At 44.5% G+C, this 10,714-nt stretch overlaps 1 long non-coding RNA gene across 1 annotated transcript; it reads right to left on the bottom strand.

Annotated features, from left to right (window-relative positions):
• Positions 1 to 4,957: 4,957 nt before the first annotated feature.
• LOC140099764 (uncharacterized) lies at positions 4,958 to 9,024 on the bottom strand. Its single transcript, XR_011850087.1, has 2 exons — positions 8,921 to 9,024; positions 4,958 to 5,329 (listed from the first exon to the last, which is right to left on the bottom strand). It is a non-coding gene; the product is annotated as an uncharacterized lncRNA (long non-coding RNA).
• Positions 9,025 to 10,714: the final 1,690 nt, after the last annotated feature.

Below are 10,714 nucleotides of genomic sequence, written 5' to 3'. Positions count from 1 at the left end.
ATGGCACATTTCTTTGGGTTAGCAGTTAGCCCGGCCCTACGGAGGGAGTCTACTACAGCCTGCACTTTTGCCAGATGACTCTCCCAGTCAGCACTGAAAATGACAATATCATCGAGGTACGCTGACGCGTAACGCCGATGTGGACGAAGCACAATGTCCATTAAACGCTGGAACGTGGCCGGGGCGCCATGCAGGCCAAAGGGTAACACTTTATACTGAAATAGTCCCTCAGGTGTGATAAAGGCAGTTTTCTCCTTGGCAGCCTCCGTCAAGGGCACTTGCCAGTACCCTTTAGTGAGGTCCAAGGTAGAAAAATACCTGGCCTGTCCTAAGCGCTCAATTAGCTCGTCCACCCGGGGCATGGGATAAGCATCAAATTTGGACACTTCGTTCAGTTTACGAAAATCGTTACAGAAACGTAGCGTCCCATCTGGTTTGGGTATCAAAACTATTGGGCTTGCCCACTCACTTCTTGACTCTTCAATTACGTCCAGCCGCAGCATCAACTGTACTTCCTCCGTGATGGCTTGTCGCCGAGCTTCGGGCACCCGGTACGGCTTTAGCCGGACTTTTGCCTGGGGCTCCGTGACAATGTCATGTTGGATTACGGAAGTACGTCCAGGGAGGTCAGAGAACACGTCCGTGTTCCGACTAATGAACTCCTTGGCCTCTTGAGCCTGTTTAGGGGAAAGGCTGTCAGCAATGCGCACTGTGGCAGCCGCTTCCCCGGGAACAGTTGGAGGTACTGGTTTCCCTTCCCCTAAACATACCGGCTGCGGGGTGCTCCCAACGCAGGTCTCCCTATCTCTCCAAGGCTTTAGCAAATTGACATGGTAGACCTGCTCTGGCTTCCGCCGCCCTGGCTGATGTACCTTGTAATTTACATTGCTTACTTTTTCCAGAATTTCGTAAGGGCCTTGCCACCTTGCGAGGAACTTACTGTCTACCATTGGTACTAAAACCAAGACTCTGTCTCCTGGGTTAAAGCTCCGTACCTTAGCTACTCTATTGTAGACCTGACTCTGGGCTCGCTGAGCCGCCTCCATATGTTCCCTGACAAGGGGCAACACTGTCTCCATCCGCTCCTGCATCTTAGTGACATATTCAATGACACTCTTATGCGGAGTGGGCTGTTGCTCCCATGCCTCTTTGGCCACGTCCAGCAAACCTCGGGGATGTCTGCCATATAGTAATTCAAAGGGCGAGAACCCAGTAGAGGCCTGGGGCACCTCTCGCACTGCGAACATAAGATAGGGCAGAAGCAGATCCCAGTCCCTTCCATCCTTGGACACTGCTCTTTTCAGCATATTTTTCAAAGTTTGATTAAATCTCTCCACCAGGCCGTCTGTTTGGGGGTGGTAAACTGAAGTCCTTAACTGTTTAATCCCCAGCAACTTGCAGAGTTCCTTCATGACCTTCGACATGAAGGGAGTCCCCTGGTCTGTCAGAATCTCCTTAGGTATCCCAACCCTTGAAAACATCTCCATTAACTCCTTAGCTATAAGTTTGGCAGAGGTATGACGCAGTGGCACTGCTTCTGGATACCGGGTTGCGTAGTCAAGGACAACTAAAATATGTTGGTGACCCCTAGCAGATTTAGGTACTGGACCCACAAGGTCCATGGCAATTCTCTCAAAAGGTACCTCGATAATTGGGAGGGGTACTAGGGGACTGCGGAAGTGCTGCTGGGGGCTAGTTATTTGACAGGTCGGACAGGACTTACAAAACTCTTCCACCTCTTTGAACACACTGGGCCAGTAAAATCGCTGCAGTATACGGTCCTGGGTTTTCTGCGGCCCAAGGTGTCCACCTAAAACATGTTGGTGAGCAAGATCCAGTACCATCCTACGATATGCCTGAGGCACTATTAATTGTTCAACATTCTCACCCCGTAGTTGGGTGACCCGATACAGTAAATTATGGTGAACCACAAAACGAGGAAAAACTGCCTCAGCTCCTGGTTGTTGTGGCTCACCTTCAACCATTAACACATTCCCCCAGGCTCGGGACAGAGTCTGGTCCCGGAGTTGCGCCGTACCAAAATTGTCACCAGAGACGTTTAAGTCTGACAATTCAGGGCCTGGCGGCAAGTCCTCTACTTCCCCAACCATTACATTCATTGGTAGTGTCTCCCCATCATCCACCGAAGTGGCGGTCACCCCTACCGCTGGCCCTTCCGCCTCGGGTTCCCAAGGTTCTGGTTCTAGGTCTGGAACATGACCTTCAGCTATTGCTCTCCCTGACCCCTGGGGACTGACATGCAGTAACGATGGCCATAGTGCAGAGAATAATGGAAAGTCTCTTCCTATAATTAGGTCATAGGGCAGATTTGATGCTACTGCCACCTCGTGGACTTTCCTCCCAGCAGGTGTTTTTATGACCACCAGTGCGGTTGGATAATCTTTTAAGTCTCCATGAATACACAATACTCGAACCTTGCGACTAGTGAACTGAGAGGGTAGCGCCAGGGTATCCCGCACTATGGTCACTAGGCTCCCTGAGTCAAGTAGTGCATTAGCCCTGCACCCATCAACGGACACTGGGCACATGGGAGGTGCCCTATCTGCATCCAGGACGTCAGCGGTACATACAGGCCGTGCATAGAAGGAAGTACGGCGAGCGTACCCACAGTCCATAGGTTCGGAGGTCAAGGGGCAATTTGCAGCCACATGTCCCAGGACATGACAGCGCCAACAGCGGAGTGTGGGGACCTCACGAATCTTTGTGGAACGTTGTTTGGACATCGTTGGGGAGCTACTCCCAGCAGAAGGTCGGGGCTTTTCCTCAGTCACTGCAAGTGGGGGTGAGGGACGGGGTGGCTTACGTGTAGGGGTACAGTCCCGCACAAAGTCCTGGGTGGCTATGTAACGTTCCACCAGACCAACCAGCTGGTCTAAATTACCTGGGTCACCTTGACCTACCCAGCGCTGAATGGCAACCGGCAGAGTGCGCACAAAACGGTCTAGCACCACCCTCTCCACTATTTGGGCTGGGGTTAAAGTCTCAGGCTGAAGCCACCTTTTTACCAGGTGCAGTAGGTCATAAGCTTGAGACCTGGCAGCTCGGGATTCCACAAACCCCCACTGATATACACGTTGGGCCCGCACATAAACATTGACCCCCATGCGTGCCAGGATCTCACCTTTCAACTTCTTGTAGTCCAGGGCATCCTCCTGAGTGAGGTCAAAATATGCCTTTAACGCATCGCCAGTCAGGAACGGGGCCACCACTTCAGCCCACTGGTCAGGCTGCAGCCCCTCACGCTCTGCCGTTCTCTCGAACACCGCCAGGAAGGCCTCTACGTCATCCTCCGCTGTCAGCTTTCTCAGCGCAGTTCGGACTCTCTCTCTGGCCGCAGGCTGTAGCTGGGTCACCACTGTTGGAGTCTCACGCAGCGCCTTTATTTGTTGTAGCAGTAAGTCGTTAGTCTGTTGCTGGGCCTGCATAGCCTCAGAGTGTGCCATCTGCTGTTGAACATTAGCTTGCACAAGTTGTTTAATCAGCTCCTCCATCTTGTCCGGTGATGCTAGCTGAAACTTTGCAGGTTTAATCCACGACATGCAATGGTGCCCAGGAAAAAAAAGAACTCCGGTTTTGCACCACCCTCACTGCGTTTTGCCCGCTCCAAGCCACCAATTGTGGGGTATTGCTCAGGTATAAGCTAGGTAGCGGTCGCAGACAGAGGGAAAGAGACAGTTCTCAGTTCAGTTCAGTGTTTATTCACACCACAAAACAAATGGAACAAAAATCCAGCATTGTCTTCATGCTTGTTTAAAACATAAACATACAGACCAGGCTTGGCCTTCTCACCCAGTAGCAGGGTCTTCACAAATAGTCCAAATTGTTGGTGTATGTTCACACCTTGCAGAAGCTGCTGCATAGCACTTAGTCCATTTAAAGTCCAAAACAGCCAACCTGTCCTCCATAGACAGGACACGTGTTTGCTCTTGGAACAAGCTTCTCCCTCTGAGACTAGAGCTCACTCCACTCTCTTGTGCACACTTCCAGCTCAGCTTTGTTAGCTGGAACACCCTGAAAACCCGGTTTGGACCGGTGCTTGAAGTTTGGTCCGGTGCTTGATTTCAGCTTGCTGCATTACTCTGAGCAACACAAGCTGAGAGGATAATACCTCCCATCCAGCAACAAACCCCTGACTGTGTCACACCAGACAGCAAAGCAACTAAACCTATGTTAACAAACAGTAGTGCAAAAGATACAATCAGCTCCTCCTCAGCTGCGTACATGGACAGAGGATGACACAGCCACTGATGTTACAATTTATTTGGATCAGCATTTTCAAGACGCGGGTAGTGAATTCAATGAAGTGGGACTGGCTTGGAGGCACATGAGACTGTATATGTACCTTGGCTTTTTCCCCCTGTAGGCCAGAGCCCTGTGAGACTACACAAATTGCCTGTAACTAAGGCCAGTCATATCTTTAGCTGAAGACATTTCCCTTTACTAATTCACAGTACTTCTTTGTGGTCTTAAGAATCTAGAGTCTTGTGTTTCACTGTTAATTTACTAACATACAGTAATTTGCCCTCTGTAAAAGACTAAATGCAATGAAAGGGAAATGCCCTTGCTATTAAGAATTCAAAGTCATCATGGGCCCATGGGGGAACTAACTGAATATAGTCAACCTATTGCCATATGTGTGCAAGTCCATTAAAAATTCTTAAATGGATTGTGTGATATTTCTTTATTTTTAGACATTACTACATTCATCATTTGACTGCTCTAATAGCCTCCCACTGGAGCTGATACCCAAGTGATCCTGTGCTCTGTGCTAATTAATAGTAATGATCTTTTCAAGAGTTCTGAAATCTAATGTGTAGTATGCAAACTAATGATGAAGAAGCACTCCAGAGCCACGTCTGTCTCACCACAAATCTCATTCTGAATCAGAAAAATGATGACATAACGCAGCGGTAGATGGGAAGTAAGAAAGTTGAAATAAAACTTGTAATATGTATTTAATATTTAATAGTAAAGTCAGCCTCATTCAGCCAAGAAATGTAAATTTTAGAAGCTGGGAGAGCTGACATTTACCAAATGAAATTTTGTTATTTGACCTCCCTCTGTAAACATTGACATTGCACTCACATTTATAATAGATTTCTGTCTGTTTTTCCACAGCTGAATGTTTCCACAGGGAATGTTAGTACTTATTATAGCTAGGAATTCACCTGCGCCAGCTGTGAGGCCAACACATAAAGAACACGCCAGCCCCCAAATCCCGCAGTCTCTTAACAGACCTCTGCTTCATGATTGCCATTAAGTAAACATTCATCCTGGGATGGCAGGCACAATCTCTTCCATTTGTTTCCTTGGAAAAAGGGAAAAAAATCTTTTTCATTATATTGCGATGTTAAACATGGCAAACCGTGCTGGAATTACACATATTGTTGGAAAAGAATACATTTTATTTTGTATAATGTCATTCTGTTTTGGTCTATTTTTCATTTGTCATAGTTTTCATATTTCCATTGATAACTGTGTATGTTGTATCCGATGATGCTTGACTATTTGCCTTAATGTTTCCTATTCACCATGCACTTTTAACTTAAAGGTGTATTACCATGAAGACAAGACTTAGGATACTTAGGATAGCAAAATAAAACACATTCTCTATTTCACTGGTAGTAACAAAAATACAGAATTTTACAGATATAATTCCAAACCTTCTCTATCAGGCCCGCTGTTTATAATTTAGTTGCCTGTGGATCCGACCATGAATCTTATGACTATGGTTGGATACTTCTCATGAATAGCTTCTGTCTGCACGATGCAGTGCTCTCTGCCTCCTGCCCCTCTCCCCCTCCATTACAAGACCAGCTCAGACACAGGCACTTCCTGACGGCAAGCAGTTTGCAGAAACTTGCTCTACTAGCTACAGGCAAAATAAGGTCTTTATCTGGAAGGGGGCATATAGGAGAGCTGACCAAATTTATCATTTGGGTTTATATCTATGTTTGGCGTTGTTTTGGCGCATTTGTGGTGCAAATGCTATTTTGCGGCTTGCCATTGCACTCAAAGAACATAGAGTAGTGCATAGTCACTTTGCCATTGAACCTGCTTGCACCAAATTCATTATTTACATAGAATAGGTTTCACAATACAACTGAATTCATGACATGCGATTTGGCACAATTTTCCATTTGGTGCAAATTTACACCAGCTGTGAAGTGCATAATTTCAAAGAAAGCTATATTTTTAGTCATGATAACATTGTGTGGACATCTACTGGCCAAACGAATAAATAATTTTTTTTTCTTAAGGAAAACCAGATAAAATTTACAAGATTTCTTAAATTAGGCATCACAGAACTCTTAATTAAAAAAAATCATTGACAAATTTAACAGGTAATTCCCATCAAAGACATTGATAGTACATTGCTGGGATATGACTATGCACCAAGAGCCCCTGTGGTTACAATTATGACAAGAACCCAAGGGTGAAGTACCACCAGGTTATGAAATCAAACATGCAGGTTGATTTATCCAAAAAACCATATCTTTTACTCTATATACTCAAAATACCACACACATAAGAAATATAAAACCTGAGAGGTCATTAGAAGAGTAAAGCAGATCAGGGATGTCAGTTTCAAACTGTATAGTCTAGCATTATTCAACCTATCTGTGCCCCGATTAACTCCTGATTCACTAGCACCTGTCCTGACAAAAGAAGAACCTCATCAAAAAGTCACTGGGATCTACATGCTCAGTTTTTTTATGCCCTGCAAGTCCTTTATGACAATAAGGATCTTGTTCCGGGTTCACCCGTGCTCTTCTTCACCTGCCAGCGCATCTCACCCGTTCCGGCTCCTGGCCCGCTCCCCTTCGCTGTATGCGCGCGTCCAGATTTAAAGGGCCAGCGCCCCATTAATTGGCGCTGCCCATATTGCCTAATTCTACATAAGCCTGCCTCTTCCTGCAAGCCCTGCCAGATCTTTGTGCCTCACAGCCTGAAAGAAAGCTTTGTGGTGATTATTCCTGCGTTCCTGTGTATTCCTGTGTTCCTGTATATTCCTGCGTTCCTGTGTATTCCTGTGTATTCCTGCATTCCTGTGTGTTACCCAAGTTCCTCCGTGTTGCTGTGTCCGTGTGCCTGTGTTGCGTTCCCACCTGCTTGGACCTCGCGTTGCTGACCCGGATTTGGACTTGACCTTGCATCTCTGCCGGCTGCCCTGACCCTGAGCCTGGACTTGACCACAAGACTGTCTTCTGCTAAGGTACCTCGACCTCGGCTGCCACCGCGGGCTAGTCTCACCTGTGGAACGACCTGATGGTATCCTGACGCAGCAAGTCCAACTCGCTTTGCGGTGAAAACCAGGTGCCACTTAGACTCCGGTCCCAGGTGTCGGCTAGTTCCATCTCCCGCGGTGGTCCAGAGGATCCACTGATCCTGACAGATCTAGATTTTAAAACTCAAAATGGCTGTAAAATGAGTAGTAAAGACCATGTTAGTCATACTTAAAAATAAATAAATATGTTTCATAAATTTAAAGTTGAAGTCCTGAGAATACAAAATTTTAAAATTTAAAGTTGAAGTTCCAGGAATGTGGAATTGAAACATTTTTAATTTGAAGTTGTGGGAATGTGGAATTGAAAAATTTGAAGCTCCAGCAATGCGGAATTGAAAAGTTCCTGGAATGCAGAACTTATTCAGTCATTGGCAAAATCAAGTTGTGTGGGATCCATGCTTTGTTCATCTCAAAGGGTTTGGCTACTTTACATCATACCCATGAGCAATTGTCCTGCCAGGAAGTTATCATAGTATAATTCATGAATATAATTATAATAAGTATAATTCATGAATATAAGACTAAGGCTCTAGCAGGGAGATTGCTCTAGGAAATTAGAGAGCACATGACCCTCCATCTGCGACCATTTTATGGACAGGAATGTTTGGCTGATGAGTTAAAAAGACTCACTTTAATTGTCAAGAAAGTGTTGCATAACTTTTAATAGATGTAAATTGGTAAATTACCTAGTATCTGGCCCCCAAACTTATAAACACATTACTAAAAGCATGAGGTAAAGTGATCAACCCCTTTATTGGACGTATGGAAGCCCACAGTGGCTATATAGAGGCAGATCCTCTTGGCAGTGATGACACAAGTGTTGGTGCTGAATATGAACACGGACAGCACACTATCAGCAGGATAGGACAACACCTGTGAGGCATGGAGGGTAAGCTCTGGCCAATTGGTAATTGTCAATTGGTAAATTACCTAGTATCTGGCCCCCACACTTACAAGCACATTGCAAAAAGCATGAGGTAAAGTGACCAACCCCTTTATTGAATGTTTAGAAGCCCACAGTGGCTATATAGAGACAGATCCTCTTGGTAGTGATGCCACAAGCATTGGTGATGAACATGCACATGGACAGCACACAAACAGCAGGGTAGGACAGCACCTATGAGGCATGGAGGGTATGCTCTGGCCAATTGGTAATTGGTACTCCCTCATTTTAGTCTCACACTCTAGTATTGTGAAGGGTGCTAAGCTATCCTTATAGCATGGATCCAGCAGGGTGGCCACCCATTATTTGGCACTGTTGACTATGCAGACAACTTGCGTATCAATGCAGTGCAAATAGGCGAGCAGCAGCAGGATGTGAATAAACATGTTACAAAAAAGAACATGAAACACTTTGTGCATCATCCACAGCAGGTCTGAATTGTTGGCCAAAAACCTTTGCACTACCAAATTGAGGTTCGTCAACCTGGCTCTTTGTTAGCCTTTTTTTCTTGGGACCCTTGACAGTAGCAGGCGACAATTTGGATATGGGCTGACTGCTGCACCTTGGTTCCATTTTGCTTGTTCTCCTGGCTGCCCATGTCTTTCCGGCCACCATCTATTAACCCAAAGTATTACTGTCTTGTACCCATGTTGGGTCTAGGATCTCACCATTGCTTCTTCAACCACCGAGTCTTCAGTGCTGCCAACTTCTCTGTCTGCATATTGTAGAAAGCCACAGATATTGGCAGTTGTTTTTCATCATCTCCTCATCATCACCTCTACAATCAAGGTATTACTGGATGTTATTCAATCGCAACAACACTTTTATTATCCACATATTAAAGCGCAATATTCTTTGACAACACTGTTCTGAAGCAAATAGAAAAAAACAATATTCTATGACAACACTGTTCTGATGTACAAATGAAAGTTTAATATTCTACGACAACACTGTTCTGAAGTATGTATGAAAGCACAATTATCTCTTAGAACACTGTTTTAAAGTACGTTTGAAAGCACAATATTCTTAGATAACATAACTCTAAAGTACATATGAAAAGTGAAATAATCTCTGAAAACACTTTTTTGAAGTACATATGAAAGCACAATATTCTCTGACGCAGTGTTCTAAAGCACATAGGAAAGTGCAATATTCTTTGACAACACTGTTCTAAAGTACATGGAAAAATGCAATATTCTATGATAATGCTGTTCTGCTATATGTATGAAAGTGTAATATTCTCTGACAACACTTTTCTGAAGTACATATGGAAGCACAATATTTTCTTACAACACTGTTTTGAAGTACGTAAGAAAGCGCAATATTCTCTGACAATACTTTTTGAGGTTCATATGAAAGTGCAATATTCTCTGACAACACTGTTCTGAGGAAGATATGAAAGTGCAATATTCTCTGACACAAGCAACTTAGTAAACACAGTATGATGATAATGGTTTATGATAATCAGTAAGAATATCCCTGCACTGATGAAATTCTTCATCATGCTCGTATAAGGGCAATTATTTCAGATCTCCACATGTCCCTTACAATAGGAGCCTCTTCTATACACCTAAGTACACTGGCCAGCAGACTGACTCTATGATGATCAGCAAGCTGGGTCTCTTTACGTATTACTGTGCACTCTTGTTGGATTATGCAGTAAATGCTAATATTCCTGTCTAGTCTTTACGAGTATTATAGTACAATCCTTTATGATCACTATGAATATCCCTGCCCTATAACAGCCCATGAGTAGCCCAATCCAGAGCTTCAAAGAGCCCCAAAAAGAGAAGTTATCTCAAGTTTACTTCAGTCCGTAATAACAGTAACCTCCCCTATACATCTAAGTGCCCTGAGAAGGTAAATTGCTGGTTTTTCAGAAGTCTCTGCCTGTCTGACTAACCCTATGATGAACAGCAATCTCACCATAGCTGTTTCTTTCGTGTAATGGGGTCTGTACATGCTGCTCTGCTTTTATACAACAGAGTCACATGTCCAGCCCAGCCAATGACATGCATTATGACAGAGGACATCCCTGTGGTTGCTAAAGGGATGTAAGATGCTTGATTGGCTTCTTCAGCAGTCAATCAACCAGTATGGTGCTTTTTCCCCGCACATGGACTTGGATCCTGAACAGAAGGGCTTGTTTGGTCTCTGGGTTTCGTAGTTGTCGAACCTGCCAAATTTTATACAAACCCTAATTGTGCGATTTGGGTTAGCACATCACTACTTATGGGTAATGCTGATGTGATGCATGCAGTATTTCATTTATTTCTTTATTTGGGAGCCTACTGATATCCCCATGTATGTCAATACAGTGAAATACATCACAGGTAAATTAAATATACACAAACATTACATGCATATATATTCCACTTGTATACCGTATTTTCCGGGCCATTAGGCGCACCGGAATATAAGGCGCATTAGTCCGATGTGCCTTATATATGTAATAATTCCAT

Source organism: Engystomops pustulosus, chromosome 1 (assembly GCF_040894005.1).
Source record: "Engystomops pustulosus chromosome 1, aEngPut4.maternal, whole genome shotgun sequence".
Lineage (NCBI taxonomy): Eukaryota > Metazoa > Chordata > Amphibia > Anura > Leptodactylidae > Engystomops > Engystomops pustulosus.
Note: the sequence above shows the minus strand (reverse complement) of the source record. Positions and strands in the feature narration are given on the sequence as shown.